Raw genomic sequence first — 5,309 nt, 5'->3', positions numbered from 1 at the left:
CATCAATAGGGTATCCTAAGAGATTACAAGATAAGAAGTAATTGGCTGTATCTTACTCCTCTTGTATTTGTTTCCTTTTAAGAGAAGATAACTTCACAAGTCACTCACTAGATACTTTCATGCTCGAAAACATATCTTCTCAGAAGAGCAAATTTAAATAGGAAACAATTCCCTAGTTCTATAAAAACTTAAACAATTAAATATTATGCTAAAACATTAAAGTTGCCTCGACTAGTAAGGTTTAACTATTTCCTTTCCTATATTTTAAACCTTAGCAGTAAGGTAGAAATATCACTACTAGTATCCACTTGCCTGAGCTTCAATTAAGAGAAAAGATATAGTCAAAACTTACAGAAAGAGAAAACTTCAATATTCTAGCTTGATGTTCAACTATTTGAATTCTTATTATACTATAGAAAGGCTTCATCCTTCTTGAGTTTTGCTGTCCAGGTACTAGAGGAGTTGGCTGAGTAGCAGAAGTATTCAAGTGATGAGTAGTGTTTTAAAAATTATAATTCAAAGCTTTGATTTCATTAAGACTAATATATAAAAAAAAAACACTAGGGTAAGGAATCTGGAGCTACAATAAATCTCCGGAGGTAGCCTGGTATCAGGAGTAGTTAAACTGGACCAATGAAGAGTGGAAACAGGTTGTCTGAACAGATGATTTAATGCTCAGTACTGCTGGTTTCAACAATTGGTCTTAGGTTACAAAATGGCTGGAGGAGGGGTAACATGAATATTACATTGATTAAGTTTATGAGTCTAGACGAAATAGAGCTATGGCATGGGGGGCTTTTTATGGCAGCATTAAGTTTCCACTATATAAGTACATTTCAGCAATAGTAAAACTTTCAAATAACCACAAAACAGGTTTCATGGTCCTGAGCCTTGAGCACTATATAGAGCATCTTCTAAGCATTTTGAAATCTATTTAATCTAAAGATTCAAGTAATCTTTAACCTGTAATGATTATTTTGAAAATCTGGCTTACACCCTCCTTTTGCACATAATAATAGCCTACCTTGAAATCAATTAGTCATTTAATTTTCAAATATTTTTAAGAGTAGAATCTGGAGTTATTGTATAGTTTATGCAATGTATCTATAGCTCAATAATTTAACTGACATTATATACTTGTATGAAGAATAATAAATGTAATATAAGAGAAGATAAAAGTATAGGAAGAAAGGTTGTAAGAGGATATTTGGTCATATCTGGTAATTTTGAGAGAGTTATATAATTATTATAGTAGAATATAAGCTCAAAAGAATAAACTAAGTCTTGTAGATAAACCTAGTAACAAAAAATACTTGAATATGTTAGGAATACCAGAACCCGATACCTAGGAACCACCCTGAGTAGGGTAACCCCACTTGGAATCGGAATCTCTGGTCTCCAACACCCCCCTCTGGCTCCCTTACGGGGCCCGCGCCTCATCATATATATTAATCTCAGTTGCGACCTGTGACTATATTACCACAAAATTGAAGGTGTTAGAATAACACTATATATGTCGCCGTCATCCATCCGACCAGATCCTGCTCGCAGGGTCTATGAGAGGGGACCTTCAGCTAGGTCTAGGAAGTGGAACGGAGTGATTCCATCAACTACTCAGAGAGATACTTGGCTCTAATAACATGATACCTTTGGCACAGGCCATAGGTAATGGGACAATTTCGCACAAAGAGATGGTATCAAATGGTAAAGGATCTCTACTAGAGACCAATACATTTACATTCACCAGAAGAGTCTAGAACTCCAAAAGACACTACCAAAGAAGCCAACGAACTTCACGGAGTATTGCAACTGGGTTTTGGAACACGTTGTAATCATGGGGTGATTCTCAATACAACACTGATTACTGAAACCTACTACCCAGAGAGCAACCTAGGGTTACCAACCGAGGAATTAATTACCAATCTAGTCCAATAGCTTCCTGCGAGTTAATAGGAAGTCATCCAGAGAAAATCTATCAGTTGGGTATGGAGTTACAAAGGATCGGAGTTAGACGACATACAATGGTTGTAATGACAACCACCTTTGCAGATATAGCCGTGGATAAAACTGCTCATTTTATTAATGGCGAAGACAATTGGAGCCAACTCAGTTCAACTTAAGAACTAGGCCATAAGTCTAAAGACTCTGCTAATCAGAATATTACTATTGGAGACAGTACGTTTCCTAAGAAGAAATATCGTAAGTACCAAGAGGGTGTGATGGTTTTCAGGGTCCACAGGTGTTCGCACCTTGGAAGCAAACTCGACGTTGTGAATTACGATTAAAGAAGTACATAGTTGTATGATAAATAGATGTATTCCGCGAACACTCAGAGGCGGAATATAAATATCGAAGTGCCTCCCAAAGCTTTAGACATCATCAAGCAACGAAGAAGAGACCTTAATAATATAATATTGTTTTTACGATTCTGCCCTACTTTACCTACTTTACTTCACTCCTAGTAGTCATAAACGAAACAAGCCAAGTCTGAGCCTTCCTAGACAATCTCAGTCTACAAAAACGAATCTCGATTGGCCTAGACAATCTTGAAGTCTATCAAGTTGTCTCCGCCTAACAGAATAATATTGTCTGTACTCTCAAGTCAGAAGTGATTCTCTTATCACAATCAGAACTTTTTCCAATATCCATTCAACATTATCACTTTAGTAGAAACTATGGAGAATAATTTTGAGAATTTCTCATCAGATACTGATAGTTATGCTCCAAGATCAGTCTCGAATTCTGATGATAGTACAATTAATGAAAAAAGTTTATTTTGTACTATTAAGTTTAAATTTCAATTATAAATTATTCTAAATGATAGAATACTAAAATAATGATTATAAGCAGACAGTGAGAATGAGGAACAAGCTAACCAAGGTACTAAGCGCTTAAAAAAGCTTCCTAATGCTTGCATTTGTATACATAAATATGTTGAAAGAGTAAATATAGAGAAATGGATGAAATTGCTGTCATATTATGACAACCTGTCAAGAAAAGAGGAGAAGGTAATGACTACATACCTGCTAAGCCCCCAGTTCTCAAATGATGAAACATAGTATAAAAAGTGGAAGAAACAGTAAGGTAATTATCATCTAAGCAAGCGTGATCACAGATAGATTAAATATATTCCTCCCTTTATAGATTTTGTGTGTTCAAAGGTTTTAACTACCTTTTGGAATATATTATTGCAGAAACTTTACAATTTAATTCACCACTTATGTGAATGCCAAATGCCAATTTCAAAGCCTTATGGGAATCATAATTGTACACCTTCTAACAAATGCCTCAGACAACTATACTAAAGGTAGAAGATTTCCTCTTAAGAATGAAAGAAGAGGAAGGTAAAACTATTGCAACAAGAAGCTATAAGTGAAAGCTTGTTCGTTATATGGAAGTTGATCAAATAGTTTATCTACCTTAATATCTCTCCTATAATAGAATTTACAAGATATAACTGAAGTCAATGAAATGTGAGGATAATAATACTTCTGTATCATTTACTAAGTTTTTTGGGATATGAGAAAGCTCAGAGACTTTACGCTTTATGAAAATTGAAAAACTCTCTAAAAATATCTGCGATGAGTGTACCATTCTGAGAAATATGTCTAAGAGTATGCAGAGCTAGCCAGTTGAAGAAGCTGGTAATGTAGATGAATCTGAGCTTAGGAAGGTAGAAGCATTAGAGCAGAGTGAAAAAGAACAGCAGCTGTAACTTCATCAACTGGAGTATCGAGTATGTCATACAGCTTATAAGCTAGACATTCTGGCAGTAAAGAGTATTAAGTCTGAAACAAGTTCCTTTTCCTTTAATTTTCCACAAATTGTGGAAATACTCAGAATGCTACAACAAACATCATAATAGTACTATTAGTCTCCCATTAATGTTAAGCTCTATGTATTTGGTATTATTGATAATGCAATTGATCAGCATTATCAAGCAATGTTTACAGAGGCACAATAAGGTAAGGGAGCTAATCAAGTTGTTTCAATTTTACATTATTTCTTGACTACGCTTCTAAAACATATAGTAAATATACACCTTTGGGCAAATAACTGTAGAGGACAAAATAAGAATAAAATAATGCTATAGTATTTCTATTGGCTTGCTCTCACTCAAAACATACAGGAAATCAGTTTGTGATTCTAGATAAAGTGTCATAAAAGAAATAGTGTTGATCATGGCTTTGGAACTGTGAAACAAAAAGTTAACAGAAATGAGGTTTGGACTCTAGAGATGTATGCAGCACTTGTTGATTCTACTAATAAAGTAGGAAAGATCATGGTAATAAGGTTTTTCAATGATCTTTCTGAAACTCTATTTTGTGATTGGGACTCAGCTCTTAAGTTATACCTCAAAGACTTAATGAGAATTCAAAACTATTACATTTTTCACTTTACCTCCTTAAATGCTAGTATAGTAGAGGCAAAATAGCTACTCCAGGATGAGTGGACAAAATATGATTTATGAAACAAAAACTTCTAATTTAGCTAATTTCTTGGCAATGAAATCCAATAGCCCTCAAGATACAGATTTGAATCTAGATAAATGCCATAATCATTGGAATAAATATTCTATCTATATGCTATCTGGATAAAAAAATTAATGGTACTACTTGAAACCTCAGAATAGGCTAATTTCTACAGTGAGTGAAAAGAAGAATACAAGGGCATGAAATGCTAAGGAGGCCAAAAGGGAATTTGCTCATGAAGCAGACAAAAGTGAAAGTTCTACGAATAAATTACCAGATTCCCTGACTCCAATTTCTGCAAAATGAAGACGTAGTCATCCCCCAGGCTCTAAGAATAGGTGTCAAGCATTAGATTAATCTTATAACCTTTATTAATTCTTATTACTCAGCTTCTATAACCTTCGTTAATGTGTATTATTAGATTATAATCATTATTTGACCTATTAAGCTTAACCAAACTACAAAATATTTATATAGAATTAAACAAAAAGCTAAAGAAATTATTATACTTTAGTCTCAGACTATATATACCATAAATGGTTGTGCTATTTCAATTCCTGTATTAAAAATATGTTTTTTCCTTTTTCACAAAAGTCTCCTAGTTGCTATGCAAACTAAAACTACCTCTAGCTCAACACAACTAAAAGGCAAGTTTCCTTGTTTTCCCTGCAATACACTCAGATATAATGCTCCCAGGTACTACTGTCCACTCAGCCAGGTATACTACCAATGTTCTACAGCGCTTATTGATAACATTCTGGTACAAGCCATGTGAGGAATATGAGTGGGCATGTGTGGTGGAAGACAACACTTCGGGTCAGAAAAAATTTGCTATTG

This window comes from Tuber melanosporum (genome assembly GCF_000151645.1).
Source record: "Tuber melanosporum whole genome shotgun sequence assembly, scaffold_312, strain Mel28".
Classification (NCBI taxonomy): Eukaryota; Fungi; Ascomycota; class Pezizomycetes; order Pezizales; family Tuberaceae; genus Tuber; species Tuber melanosporum.
Note: the sequence above shows the minus strand (reverse complement) of the source record.